The following is a 15,938-nucleotide window of genomic DNA, read 5'->3' on the forward strand; positions in this document are numbered from 1 at the left end:
AGAGCCGGAAAGGGAACAACCAATCAGAGGCCAAGAGCTGCCCAATTAGCAGACGGAGGGGCGGGTTCCCAGAGGCAACTCGTGACCGCTAGGAGACCACCGGGAGCAGCTGGGACCGGGCGACGGAAGTAGTACCCTCTGACAGAAAGCTGCTTTAGTCGTTGGCCTTCAAGAGCTGGACGGATTTGGGACCGCCACCTGTGAGGGGACTCTGGTACCGCATGGGGAGGTGAGGTGAAAGTAGGGCGCCCAAGATTGAACGCCTGCAGAAGAGGCAAGCCACGTAGGCTTTCTCAGCCTCAGTTTTCTCATATGTAAAACCGGCACAAGAGTCCTACACTGCCTCCCTTCAGGGTTTATTGGAACATAAACCTGATTGAATCCTTGTTATTGAATCCTTGTTATACATGTTACTTTTTTTTTTAAAGTTGTAAAAATATTTCTTAACTCATTTACCTAGTCTGATTATTTGCTGTTTTGGAGACAACTGACTTAAACGTAACTGATCAAATCCACTCCGATTTTTTTCCCCAGAATTACTTTTCCTTAAAGGCAAATGTTCCTGTCGTCGTCGCACACATCTGTAACTCCAGCGACTTGCCAGGCTGAGGCAGGAGGGTCACAAGTTCGAGACCAGCCTGTGCAATTTAGCCAGGCTCTGTCCCAAAATAAAAAGGGTTGGGGATGTAGCTCAGTAGTAAAGCTCTTCAGGCTTCAATCCCCAATACACGCCCCCCCCCCCCGCACGCCCTCTGTGTAGCACAGGCGAATATATTTATTTGTCAAAGAACTTTTACATCCAGTACAGCTTTTCGGTAACTGGAAAACTCCACAGAGATCTGCTGAATCAGGAAACCGTAGCCCTGATGTTGGAGAAAGAAGTCATTCCTAGGAGAAGTTAGTGGCCAAGAGGAAAACCAGGTTTCCTGGGGAATTCCTGATGATACAAATCCCCCCAGTATAGGGGATTTAACCCAGGGGCACTCTACTATTCAGCTACACCCCAGCCCTTTTAAATTTTTATTTTGAGATGGGGGTCTCCTTGTCATCTGTTATTTTCTCTGAATTGCTGAGGTTGGCCTTTAACTTGCAGTCTTCCTGGCTTAGCCTCCTAAATCCCTGGGATTACAGACCTGGGCCCCTCTGCCAGACTAGTCACAACCTCTTGTATGCATACTCCTTGCCTAACTAAGGACAGCAAGGACTTTATTTAGATATAAATTTTCTTAAATATTTCTTTTAAATCAGGGCATATTACTAATATGCTAATAGAACTAGTAGAGGAATCTCACTTAATCATGCTCATGTTGAGGAGGAGTGCTTATACAGTGGCCAACAGAAGGATCCTTCTCCATCAAGGCCATCACCCTAAAAAGTAATGAAAAACCTTGGGCATGGTGACTCACACATACAGTACCAGCTACTGGGGAGAATGAGGCAGGAGGATCTCTTGACCCCAGAAGTTTGTGACTGGGAAACAGTGGGATCCATTTTTAAAAAACAAAACAATAATAAAACCAGAGATCAAAGATACCTTGAGAGAGAGAGAGCCAAAAAGAGTCATGAAAGTTGTTTTCTACAAGTATTTTGATGCCAAAAAAGTGATTTTTTACTTAAAACATTTAGTCATTTTAAGTGTGAAATATGGGAAAGCTTGGAAGAAAAACATTTAAGAAAGTTAAAGCTGGGTATGGTGGCACACACTTGAAATCCCAGAATCTCAGGAGGCTGAGGAAGGAGGATCATGAGTTCAAAGCTAGTCTCAGCAAAAATTGAGGCGCTAAGCAGTGAAACTCTGTCTTTAAAAAACAGTACAAAATAGTGCTGTGGATATGGCTTAGTGTCAAGTACCCCTGAGTTCAATCCTCTGTAATCCCTCCCCAAAATAATTAATGTTGGCTGAAGACACTGAAATAATCAAGTAAAATTTTCAATCAACACTGTTATGCAATTTTTTTAGATCTTATTCTCTAAGATATTTGATACATTTAGAAGCAGTCATCCATAGACTACCTCAAGTGGAAGGTTCACTTAATTGGAGAAAAAGAATGGCTCAATGCTCAAGATTAAAATGAAGACTGATATAACCTTTTGCTTGTTTGGGGGTTTTGAGGAGAAACTATGGTCTCCTTGTCATCTGTTATTTTCTCTAAAATAAAAAGTTGAGATTTTTTTTTCCAAAAAAATGTTTAGAAATTTTAATTAAACTGCTAAAAAACAAACAATGAGAAAATATTGAAAGTTGAGGGGGGAAATCCTTATAACTTTTAAAGGAGCAATAAGACTGATAGCTGATTTCTCAGCTGAATAGTAGCTATAAAGGCTGAGCAAAATGATATATATAATCATTGTTTGTCCACAGATTGATAAATCTATGGGAGATATAAAATTCTAGAAGAAGTTGGGCATGGTGACACCTGTATATACTGCTAGCTACTTGGAAAGCTGAGGCAGGAGAATCTCAAGGATTTCCATCCCTGCTGCTCCTAGTATGGTGATTGAACCCAGGGGCACTGTATCACTGAGCTAATCTCCAGCCCTTTTATTATTTTTAGTTTTGAGACAGGGTTCTCACTAAGTTGCTTAGGGCCTGGCTAAATTGCTGAAGCTGATCTTTAACTTGTGATCCTCCTTCCTCAGCGCTGAGTTTCCTAAAAGTTTTAAAATCTGCATGCCCCTTGTGCCTTTTTTTTTTTTTTTTTTTTGGCAGTACTAGGGCCTCATGCATGCTACCACTGAGCTACATCCCCAACCCTTTTTTTATGATTTACTTACTTTTGCATTATTTATTTTTGGGATTGAGCCCAAGGGTACTTTACCCATGAGCTACATCCCCAGCCTTTTTATTTTGAGACAGAGTCTCACTAAATTGCTGTGGCTGACTTCAAACTTGGAATCCTCCTACTTTAGCCTCCTATATTGCTGGGATTACAGGCATGTACCACTGTACTCAGCTCCCTTGTGAATTTTTAATTTTCATGTAAATTTCTTTGTAATAATGAGTTGCAATGGATATAATTTCCACCACACTGTAAATATTAATCTTCTCAAATAAAATTGTTGCATTGCTATTTTAAATGTATCCCGTAGAGTCTAAATACCACAGCAATTTGATACCCACTATCATCCATTTAAAAAAATGAAAAAGTTTATCAACATAAAGAAATTTCAGGGCTGGGGATGTGGCTCAAGTGGTAGCATGCTCGCCTAGCATGTGTGAGGCACTGGGTTTGATCCTCAGCACAAAATAAAAACAAAATAAAGATATTGTGTCCACCTAAAACTAAAAAATATTTTTTAAAAATTTCAGATTCTTATTTGTGCTCTATATACACATACTGTCATTGTATGTCCCTAAATTGTACCTTCTTATACTTTTTTGGGGGGTGTGCTTGACTTTTATTGATATTCCTTTGTAAGAAAAATGTGTACTACAAATATAATAGATTTTTTTAAAAAATGTTCCCATGACAAGGCTCTTAATGTTAAAAATTTGGTTCTGGGGGCTGAGGGTATAGTTGAGTAGAGAACTTGCCTAATGTGTACAAAGCCCTGGATTCTATCCCCAACATAGCAAAATAATTTTTTTGTTGTTGTTGTTTTGAGTATCATTGTGCTACTATGCATTTAAACAAAGGGATAAAATATGCCAGAAAGTTAACAACAAATAATTAGTAACAATAAAGTTTTATTAGAAATTTCTGTCTTAAAGAGATGAATGAACAAGTGTACCCATTTCCCCGCATCCTCGCCAGCACTTGTTGTCCTTGGACTTCTTAATGGCTGCCAATCTTACTGGAGTGAGATGGTATCTTAGGGTGGTTTTGATTTGCATTTCTCTGACTGCTAGCGATGTTGAGCATTTTTTCATGTACTTGTTAATTGATTGTATGTCCTCCTCTGAGAAGTGTCTGTTCAGGTCCTTGGCCCATTTGTTGATTGGGTTATTTGTTATCTTATTATCTAATTTTTTGAGTTCTTTGTATACTCTGGATATTAGGGCTCTATCTGAAGTGTGTGGAGTAAAGATTTGTTCCCAGGATGTAGGCTCCCTGTTTATCTCTCTTATTGTTTCTTTTGTTGAGAGAAAACTTTTTAGTTTGAGTAAGTCCCATTTGTTGATTCTAGTTGTTAACTCTTGCGCTATGGGTGTCCTATTGAGGAATTTGGAGCCCGACCCCACAGTATGTAGATCATAGCCGACTTTTTCTTCTATCAGACGCCGTGTCTCTGATTTAATATCGAGCTCCTTGATCCATTTTGAGTTAACTTTTGTGCATGGCGAGAGAAAGGGATTCAGTTTCATTTTGATGCAAATGGATTTCCAGTTTTCCCAGCACCATTTGTTGAAGATGCTATCCTTCCTCCATTGCATGCTTTTAGCCCCTTTATCAAATATAAGATAGTTGTAGCTTTGTGGATTGGTTACTGTGTCTTCTATTCTGTACCATTGGTCCACTCGCCTGTTTTGGTACCAGTACCATGCTGTTTTTGTTACTATTGCTCTGTAGTATAGTTTGAAGTCTGGTATCGCTATACCGCCTGATTCACAACAAGTGCTGGCGAGGATGTGGGGAAATGGGTACACTTGTTCATTGTTGGTGGGACTGCAAAATGGTGCAGCCAATTTGGAAAGCAGTATGGAGATTTCTTGGAAAGCTGGGAATGGAACCACCATTTGACCCAGCTATTCCCCTTCTCGGTCTATTCCCTAAAGACCTAACAAGAGCATGCTACAGGGACACTGCTACATCGATGTTCATAGCAGCACAATTCACGATAGCAAGATTGTGGAACCAACCTAGAAGCCCTTCAATAGATGAATGGATTAAAAAAATGTGGCATTTATACACAATGGAGTATTACTCTGCAATAAGAAATGACAAAATCATAGAATTTGGAGGGAAATGGATGGAATTAGAGCAGATTATGCTAAGCGAAGCTAGCCAATCCTTAAAAAACAAATGCCAAATGTCTTCTTTGATATAAGGGGAGTAACCAAGGACAGGGTAGAGCTTGAGAAGAAGATTAACATTAAACAGGGATGATAGGCGGGAGGGAAAGGGAGAGAGAAGGGAAATTGCATGGAATTGGAAGGTGAGCCTCAGGGTTATACACAATTACATATAAGAGGAAAGGAGGGGTAGGAGAAAAATTATATAAGTGGAAGAAACAATTTATAGTAGAGGGGGTGGAGAGAGAGAAGGGGAGGGGAGGGGAGGGGAGGGGAGGGGGGATAGTGGAGAATGGGACAGACAGCAGAATACATCAGTCACTAGAAAGGCAATTTGTAAATCAATGGAAATGTAACTGATGTGACACAGCAATCTGTATACGGGGTAAAAATGGGAGTTCATAACCCACTTGAATCAATCTGTGAAATATGGTATATTAAGAACTATGTAATGTTTTGAACAACCAACAATAAAATAAAATAAATTTAAAAAAAGAGATGAATGGATGAATGGGCCCATATTACCTTTTGCTGTATAATAATTTTCTTAAAACTTATTACTTTAAAATAACAAACATTTATTATTTCACATGACTTCTAAGGGTCAGGAATCTGGGAGGGCATGGCTGGGTGGTTCCAACTCAGTATCTCTCCTGAGGTTGTAGTCAAGCTGTTGGCCAGAGTTGCAGCTGTTGAAAGCATGACTGAGGCAGGGTAATCTACCACTCTCAAGCTCACGTGACTGTTGGTGGTCCTCTCCTGGAGTCTCACAACACAGAATTTGACATCCCCCAGGATGAATAATCCAAGAAAGAGAGAATAACCGAGACAGATGCCACAGTATCTTTTTAACAACTTTATTGAGAGACAATTCACGTATCCTGCCAATCACCCATTTAAATATATTCGTTGAGTTGGGCATCCATCAATGATCTGCAATCATGATCAATTTTAGAATATTTTTATCACACCGAGAAGTCCATACCCTTTATCAGTTACTTCTTTAAACCCCTCAGCCCTAGGAAACAAACAGTCCACTTTTTGTCTTTATAGATCTGCCTATTCCAGACATTTCATGTAGATAAAATATGATATGTAGCTCTCTGTGACTGGCTTCTTTCACTTAGATAATATTTTCAAGGTTCATCCATGTTGTAGCATGTGTTAATACTTCATTCTCTTTTATGGCTGAATAATATTCTGTTAAATGGATGTATCATACTTTATGCATATTTCAGTGAATGGACATTTGGGTCACTTCCACTTTTTGGCTGTTATGGATAATGCTGCTAGAAACAATTTTGTTCACCCCCACCCCTGTGCTTTGTGGTAATAGGAATTGAACTTGGGGCCTTATACATGCTAGACAAGTGCTCTTCCACTGAACTACATCCCCCAAATCTTGTACAAATTTTTGGTTGATGAGTTTATATACCTAGGAGTGAAATTACTGGCTCATACAGTAATTCGTTTAACCATTTGAGAAATCTTCATACTGTTTTTCAAAATGACTGTGCCATTTTACATTCCCACCAACATTGTATGAGGGTTTCCACATTCTCACTAACATGTCTTGTCTTTTTTATTATAGCTCTTCATGGTTTTGATTTGTATTTCACCAAGGACTAATTATATCAAGTGTCCTTTCATGTACCTTTTAACCATTCATGTATTTTTTTGAGAAATGTCTACTCAGATATTTTGCCTACCTTTTAATTGGTTTATTTGCCTTTTTATTATAATAATTGTTTATATGTGCTTGTCAAATATTTTCCGTGTGTGTGTGTGTGTGTGTGTGTGTGTGTGTGTGTATTACTGGGGATTGAACCCAGGATCTCAAGCATTACATCCCCAGCCCTGTTTTTATTTTGAGACAGGGTCTCTCTGAGTTACCTTGTCTGGCCTCAAATTTTAAATCCTGCTACCTGAGCCTCCTAATAGCTGGGATTACAGGCATGTGCCACTCTTGTTACTTTCCTTAATTGTCTTTTTGCTTTTTTTATGCTGTTCTTTCTCAAGTTATTTTTGCTTTTGGTGTCATGTCTAAGATACCATTGCCTATCCAAGGTCATGAAGATTTACATCTATGTGAGATTGATATAAAGTTTTCTAAAAAGTTAAAATCAAGCATGAAAACAGGAGCATAACTGAATGTTTTAAAGGCATTAAAGGTCTCTCCCTCTGGAGATAGGCCACATTCTTCCTTGAGTGCATATTCCTTGCTTTAATCCAAAGGGGTCTCTCTTTTGAGATTGCTCCCCCCATTCTTCCTTGAGTGTGTATCTACTTTCCTAAATAAACTACTGTGCCTTTGACTGGTATTTGCTGAAATTCTTTTCCATCATGCTTGCCAAGAATACTGCTGGTTCTGAGTCCTTCTCTGTGGGAACTCCTCTGACCCTTCTGTGGAGACATCTCTCATGACAACTCTTGGTGGCCTGTATGGGGATGTTCAAAGGCACTCTGGTGAAAATGGCCTGCTGGATGCTTAAAATCCAAACTTGGGAACCAAAACCAAAGAAGTAAAAGGGCTAAGAAAAGAGCAGTCAATGTTTTGGCCCTTGCCCACTATAAGGTCAACCAGAACCCAGGGAATGATGGAACCCCTCTAAAAGCTCTACAACTCTATATCTTCCAGATTACATTTCCATGTTGAGAATGGCAATGCAAGAATTCCAAGCCATCCCCACAACAGAGACCAGTGCCCGTCTCCTTTAGAATTGTCAGGATAAGACTTTTGATCCATGACTAGGCGAGATCATTGCCCCTTGGCACCCTGAAGCACCCATAGAAGATGAATCTTCACCCTTACCCAACCCTTAAGATTAGGGGATCAAAGTCTGGGAAAGAGGAATGAGATAGGAATTTAGGATGAAGAATCTTAAAGGAAGCGCCTACAGCCACTGAAATGTAGAAAGCACATTTTAAATATGGATTAATATGTCCTTTTTATCAATGCCCTTGTAAAATGAGGGAAATGTGCATGCAAAGGAAAAACTAGCATGAAACTGTGTAGCTCAGCCTTGCCTACATCTCTGTTCCAATTCCAGCCCATAGCACTAGCCCTCTATAAATATTAACACTCCACACAATGGATTATTATTATTCTTGCTCTAAAAATAGCCCACATTCTCCCTTGAGTGTGTATTCCTTGCTTTACCCCAAAGGCATCTCTCTTTTGAGATTGCCCTCTAATTCTTCCTTGAATGTGCATCTGCGTTCCTAAATAAACCTCTGTGTCTTAAAAAAAAGACATTATAATGATCATAAGATATACAGATAATAACTGAAAATTTGAAAGAAGCAGAGAAATGCCTAGAAAAATACACCTTAAAATAATACAAGGAGATATAGGATTGAATATTCCTATAACTAGTAAAAGCAGTTTAATAACAACCTTCCCACAAAGAATGCCATTTGGCTTTATTAGTTAAAATTCCAGCCCTCACAAGTTCTTCAGAGAATTTTTAAAAAAGAGCATACATTCTTCAACTCATTTTATGGGATTAGCTTAATCTTAATACAAAATAAAGAAAAAGGAAAATTATAGACTCATAATATTGTTGGAAAAATCATGAGAAGGGGTAAGATGGCATAAGCACACTCGTGGTCTCTTCTACTGAATGAATGGACCTATAATACCCACACAGAATTCATGGAGATCTATTTGAGAATTGTAAAAAGTAACAGTGGCAACAGAACTGGGGAAGAAGACAAAACTATGAAACACTGACTGGCAATGATTTTACCCTTTTTTTTTTTTTTTTTTTTTTTTGGTGCTGGGGATTAAACTCAAGCAAGGCAAGCATTCTACCAACTGAGCTATATCTCCAGCCTAAGTTTACCATTTTTTTTTCTATTATCTTCCTGTTGCTTGATCTGACCTGAACTGAGCATAGCTGTGGATGTGTGTGGCAGAGTGGTTTAAGTAAAGCTTTCTAGCTGGAGAACCAAAAAGAAGAACCCAGGGAAATGAATAGTATGAGATCATGGAGTAGAAGGAAGTTGGGTAAGTGACCCCATAACTTTCTCTTTGTATTGTTTACAAACTGTAAACAACTCTGAGCTGTACTTAGGTGACTGTGCTTTTAAACAGCGTTAAAAAAAAAAAAAAAAAAACCACTTGGGAGAGTTGAAATTACCATCATCCAGATTCTAAAATGGCCACTGGGTGGTGCACACATGGAATAGATCCCCAAACTAAATGTAATTCTAACCATAACCCACAAAAGGCAGATTAGGTCTACCAGCCTGAACCTAATTAGGTCAAAAGCATACTAATGCAAAAACAACAGTATTCATCATAGGATTTATTTTTAATTTTTGGTACCGGTGGGGGATTGAACCCAGAGGCACTTCACCACTGAACTACATCCCTACCCCTTTTTAATTTTTATTTTGAGACAGGGTCTCTAAGTTGCTGAGCTTGGCCTTGAACTTGCAATCTTCCTGCCTCAGCCTCCTGAGTGAATGGGATTATAGGAGTGTCACCAAACCCAGTCCTCCTTTCATACGATTTAAATAAGACCTAGAGCCTCGTAGCATAAATGTCTTGGGTAAAATCCACGATTACTTGGTATATGAAGAACCAGGAAAATCTCAAAATGACAACAGGTCACAGCTGAGTTGATTCAGATATCATAATGATCTGGCAAAGACATTAAAGCAGCTGGGGCTATAGCTCAGTGGTAGAGTGCTTGCCTGGCACATGCAAAGCGTTCGGTTTGATCCTCAGCAGCACCACATAAAAACAAATAAATACAATAAGAGAATCCTTTCCATCAACAATAACAAAAAAAATTTTTTTAATGCTCCAACAAATAGTTGCAAGCACCTTTGGAACAAACATAAACTAGAAATGGAAAATGCAAAAATGGCTGGATACAGTAGTACACCCTATAGTATCAGCTACTCAGGAGGCTGAGGCAGCAGGACTGCAAGTTTACAAATTCAAGGCCAGCCTGGACAATTTAGTGAGATCTGTATCAAAATAAAAGTTGAAAGAAGGTGGGGAGTTTAGATCAGTGAGAGTGCCCATGGGTTCAATCTCTAGTATAGAAAAAAAAAATTTAAAGTTCATAAACAGTCAATGAACATGAAGATAATCAGTAAAATTGTCTGAACAACAGCAAGGAAAACAAGAGAAACTGCAAAGAGCCACAGGGACCTTTGGAATAGTAAGTCCAGCATTTATTTCATTAGAATTCAAAAGGAGAGGAAAAAGTGCAGAACTGAAAATATTTGAAATAATAACTTTTGAAAACTTTGACATAAACCTACAGATTCAAAAAACCCAATAGGCTCTCTTGCTTCCTGCTGTCATAAACTCAGCAACTTTCTTCTGCCATGATATTCTACCTTGAGCCCAGAGCTATGGATTTGGCTGACCATGGACTGAACCTCTGAAACTGTTTTTGTACAATAGGTGGTCTAACTCCAATGCTATTAAAAGACTCTCAGGTATGGAAGACCAGAACTCATCCCAACAAAGGAATTGAACTCAGAGTGACCCCTTCTCTGAATCTTAGTTTTTCATTTGTCCAGTGTAGACATTAGTATATAGTTTGTTATGGGAATTATATTGAATGAGATATAGTGAAAAAATCTGATAATGCAGTAGGGTCATATTGATTCTGACTGGAGAGAGAAAACTTAAATTATAAGCAATAAAGCATGTATGTAATATGTTCAGTTTTTTAAAAAGCTCAGTAAACCCCCCAAAGGATAAAAGGCAACATTAAAGCTGCTGAAAACTGGGCTGGGGATGTGGCTCAAGCGGTAGCGCACTTGACTGGCATGCGTGCGGCCCGGGTTCGATCCTCACACCACATACAAACAAAGATGTTGTGTCCTCCGAAAACTAAAAAATAAATATTAAAATTCTCTATCTCTCTCTAAAAAAAAACTGCTGAAAACTACACAAAAGGAAAAACATTTTCAAAGAAACCAGAAAGACAAAAACAATAACATACTACCAACAGAACGACAATGATTTTGAGTGAATATTGAATTCTCAATAGGAACCATGAAAGCAGGAGGAGGTGGCACAACATTTTGGAGTGTTGGAAGAAAATAATAGCAACCAAAAATTTTGTATTCAGTGAAAATAGCTTTCAGCAATGAAAATTAAGAAAAGATGTTTTCTAGGAAGAACAAGAAAATTGATGATGTTCAGCTGACATGCTTTAATAGAACTGCCAAAGTTCTTTTAAGGAAGTTTTTCAGAGAAAGGAAATGACACTAAAAGGAAACCTGAGACATCAGGAATAAAGAAAGAGCAAAAGAAATGGAAAAATATTTTGGTAATAGACTACTCTTCTTGAATTATTTAAAATATGCCTGATATCTGCTGAAAGATACATACTATATAGATACATCTATATATGTAGATACAAATATATATCTAAGTGTTATGGTTTAGTTGTGGTAACTCCCAAAAGCTCATGTGTGAGACAATGCAAGGTTTGGAGGAGAAATTATTGGTGTATAGCCTTGACCTAATCAGTGAATTGATTCCTGATAGGATTAACTAAGTGGTAACTGGAGGCAGGTGGGGTATGGCTGAAGGAAGTGGTTAATTGGGGGTGTGGCTATGGGGTATATATTTTGTATCTTGAGAGTCGACTCTCTCTCTGCCCTCTGATCATCTTGTGAACTGCTTCCCTCACCTTGAGCCCGGAAGGAAGAAAGGAGCCAGCCTTCTATGGACTAAGACTTCTGAAACCCTGAGCCTCACATAGACTTTTCCTCCTCTACATTTGTTTAAGTCAGGTCCTTTTAGTCACAGCAGCAAAAAAACTGACTAAAACACTAAGATTATATATATCTTATCAAGACAATAAATTTAAATGAAATAGTAGGGCTCAGAGTGTGACTCAGTGGCAGAACACTTGCCTAGCATGGAATGATCCTGGGTTTGATCCCCAGCCCTGAAGGAAAAAAAAAAGAATTATTAAATAATATTTAAATAACCCAAAAGAAGGCAGGAAAGAGGAAGAATGGAAAAGAAGAAAAAAATGGAAAACAATAAAATGATATTTAAATATGAACATATCAATAATTGCATTACATTTAACCTTAAAATTTTTTTAAGTTGTTGACAAATCTTTATTTTTTTTTTTTTTGTTGTTTATATGTGGTGCTGAGAATCAAACCCAGTGCCTCACACATGCTAGGCAAGCACTTTGCCACTGAGCCACATCCCCAGCCCCTAAATTTAACTTTTAAACATACCAGTTTAATAACAAGCATGAACCAACTATATTTTTCTACAAAACACTGATTCAAATATAAATACATATGTTAAAAATAAAGGTTGAAAAAAGATAAATTCAAAGTAAATTCAAAGCAAGGAAAATTATAAGGATAAAGACAGACACTATGTAATCATAAATAGTTGACTGAGTCAGAAGGCATTTCAGTCCTAAATGTGTATGAAAGTATCCACAGTGAAGGAAATGAAAGGCATACCAGATATCAGTACTGGGGATCACATTTAAGAGTCTCACATGTTAGGCAAGCACTCTACCACTGAGCTACATCCCCAGTCCAAGGGTATCTGATTGGAAACGACAGAGTTAAATTGTCACTTTTCAGATAACACAATCATACAAACAGAAAACTTGAAAAAATCCACTAAAAACCTGTTGGAATTAATAAATTCAGTAAAATTAAAGGATACAAAGTCAACATACAAAAAGTCAGCTGCTTTTCTATATGCTAAAAACAAACTATCTGAAAAAGAAATTCAGAAATAATCCTATTCACAATAGTCAAGATATGAAATCAAACTAAGTATCCATCAACAGATGTATTAATAAATAAAATGTGATACACACACACACACACACACACACACACACACACAGGAATACTCTTTAGCAGTATGAAATCCTGTCGTTTGTGACAACATAGATGAACCTGGAGATTATTGTTAAGTAAAATAAGCCAGGCACAGAAACACAAATACCACATGTTTCACTCATGTGGGAAGTCTAAAAAAATTGATCTTATAGTCATAGGAAATAGAATGGTAGTACCAGAAATTTGGATGTTTAGAAAGGAGTGGGAGATGAGAAGTTATTAGTCAAAGTATATATGATTAGTTAGATATGAAGATTTTTTTTTCTCTTTTCTTTCTTTGGCAGAACTGGAGGTTGAACCGGGGATGTTCTAGTCCTTTTTTTTTTTTTTCCATTTTGGGACAGGGTCTCACTAAGTTGCTGAGGCTGGCCCTGCCTCAGCCTCCCAAGTAACTGGGATCAGGGGCATCTGCCATTGTGCCCAGCTGAGGAATATTTTTAAAGTCTATACAATAGGCAGATATATAGAGACTGAAAGCAGGTAAGTGATTGTTGAGTGCCATGGATGGGGAGATTTGTGGGTAGGGAAGAGAAATGGGGAATTACTAAATATTATGAAATTTCTTTCTATATGAAGATAACATTCTAAAAGTGATTATGATGGTGATTGCACAACTGTGATAATGCCAAGAACTACTGACTTGTACTCTAAATTGGTGAAATAAAGGTGAATTATATCTCAACCTTTTTAAAAAGAAAGTAACCACAGTGACCTCAAAATATGTGAAGCAAAAACTAACAGAACTGAAAGGAGAAATATGCAAATCTAAATTTATGATTGGAGATTTCAACACGTCTTACACAGAAATCAACAGAACTATTAGGAAGAAAACCAGTGAGGATATGATAATGGACAGTACTGTCAACTAATTGGATCTAATTGACACAGAACACTCTACCTAACAACAACTGAATATACATTTTTTGAAGGGTACTTTGAACATGTACAAAATAGTCCATATCCTAGGTCATAAAAGAAACCTTAATAAATTTAAAAGAATTAGAAAAAAATACAAAGTATGTTCTCTGACTGTAATGGAATTAAAATAGATATCAAGAACAGAGATAAATTAGAGAAATTTCAATTTGGAAATAAACACATTTCTAAATAATCCATGAGCCAGGCATGATGATACATGACCATAATCTTAGCTACTTGGGAAGACCGAGAAAGGATTGTAAGTTAGAGGCCAGCTTGGACAATCTAGCCAGAGCCTGTCTCAAAATAAAATAAAAAAGGTCTGGGAGTGTAACTCAGTGGTAGTGTGCTTGTCTAGCATGTGTGAAGCCCTGAGTTCAATCCCTAGTACTACAAAAAAATATATATATTCCTAGATTTAAATTTATAGCATTTAAATAGTTAATTAGAAAAAAGAAATATCTTAAGTAAATAATCTAAGCTTCCACCTTAAGAAACAAGAAAAAGAAAGAAATGCAAAATAAGCTGTAAATAAACAGAAGGGAAGAAATGATGAAGACATGAGCATAAATGAATCAAATTGAAAAGAGAAATAGAGAATATTAATGAAAATTAATTTTGAAAAAAATTAATAATGTTAAGAAATAGCAAGACTGATGAGAAAAAAGACACATATTACCAATATCACCAATGAAAGACCTTGCAAATTGAAAGGTTAATAAGAGAATACTATAAACAATTCTATACACATGAACTTGACAACTTGAGTGAAATGGTGGAATTCCTTAACAACTACAACCTACTAAAACTCACCAGAGATGAAACAGGTAATCTGAATAGTTCTGTAACTATTTTAAAAAAATGAATTTGTAGTTAAAAACCTGAAGAAGGAAGTAGCAAAGGAGGAAGAGAAAGCAGATGATGAAAAAGAAAAGGAAATCTCTAGGACCTAATGGTTTTGCTGGCCAGTAGTACCACATATTTAAATAGCACTGGTTTTACTCAATATCTTCAGAAAAAATGGACAAGAGAATAGAGCACTTGCCAACTTATTTTATAAGGCGAGAGTTACTTGGATACCAAAACTAGACAATACCAAAAAAAAAAAAAAGAAAGAAAGAAAAGAAGACCAATATACCTTTAAAAATATAGACTTTAAAATACTTAACAAAATATATTGGCAAATTGAATCCAGCAACGTAGAACAGTATGCCATGACCACATAGGGTTTTACCCAGGATTCAAGGTTAGTTCAATATTTGAAAAAAAATCAATCAATGTAATCTAAACACTCACAGTCTAATGAGGGAAAACTACATAATTATGTCAATTCAGAAAAAAATTGACAAAATTCAGCATCCATTTATGATAAAATCTCAGCAAAACTAGAAATAAAACAGAACTTCCTCACCTGTTAAAGGGTATCTGTGAAAAATCTAACATCATAATAGTAAAAGATTAGAGAGAGAATTTTTTAATATTTATTTTTTAGTTCTCGGCGGACACAACATCTTTGTTGGTATGTGGTGCTGAGGATCGAACCCGGGCCACACGCATGCCAGACGAGCGTGCTACCGCTTGAGCTACATCCCCAGCCCATAATAGTAAAAGATTAAATGCTGTACCCCTAAGATGAGAAACAAGTTAAGGACATCTCCTCTTATCACTCAGATTCAACATGCCTACCCAGTGCAATGAGATAAGAAAAAGAAAAGGCACACAGATTAGAAGAAAGAAATAAAATTGTCCCTATTTGCAGATGACATTGTTGTCTGTATTGAAAATCTTAAGGAATCTACCCAAAAGACTTCTAAAAATTAATAGTTGAGTTTGTCAAAGTTGTAAAGTATGTGGCAACATAAAAATTAATCATATTTCTGTATACTAGCAATGTATTATTAGAAACTAAAGTTTGAAAAATACTGTTTACATTAGCTCCAGCAAAATAAATACTTAGGTAAATTTAATACAATGTATAATATCTATATGGAGAGAATAATAAAAACCTGATTTTAAAAGTCAGATTTAAATAAATGAAGAGACATGGTATGTTCATGGATTTGAAAATTTTAGAGTTAAAATGTTAATGGATTAACAAACTAATCTAACATTTAACTCAATCTGATCAATCAGAAGGATTTTTTTAGTTGATACATACAAGCTGATTCTAAAATTTATATGGAAAGACAAAGTAGAATAGTTC

At 36.9% G+C, this 15,938-nt stretch overlaps 1 long non-coding RNA gene across 1 annotated transcript; it reads left to right on the plus strand.

The window, feature by feature from the left end:
* Positions 1 to 73: 73 nt before the first annotated feature.
* On the plus strand, positions 74 to 15,100 carry LOC308637464. The gene is made up of 3 exons (XR_014019602.1): positions 74 to 229; positions 8,854 to 8,963; positions 10,881 to 15,100. It is a non-coding gene; the product is annotated as an uncharacterized lncRNA (long non-coding RNA).
* The last annotated feature ends 838 nt before the right edge of the window (positions 15,101 to 15,938 follow it).

This window comes from Spermophilus citellus (genome assembly GCF_964194105.1).
Source record: "Spermophilus citellus genome assembly, chromosome: 2".
Classification (NCBI taxonomy): Eukaryota; Metazoa; Chordata; class Mammalia; order Rodentia; family Sciuridae; genus Spermophilus; species Spermophilus citellus.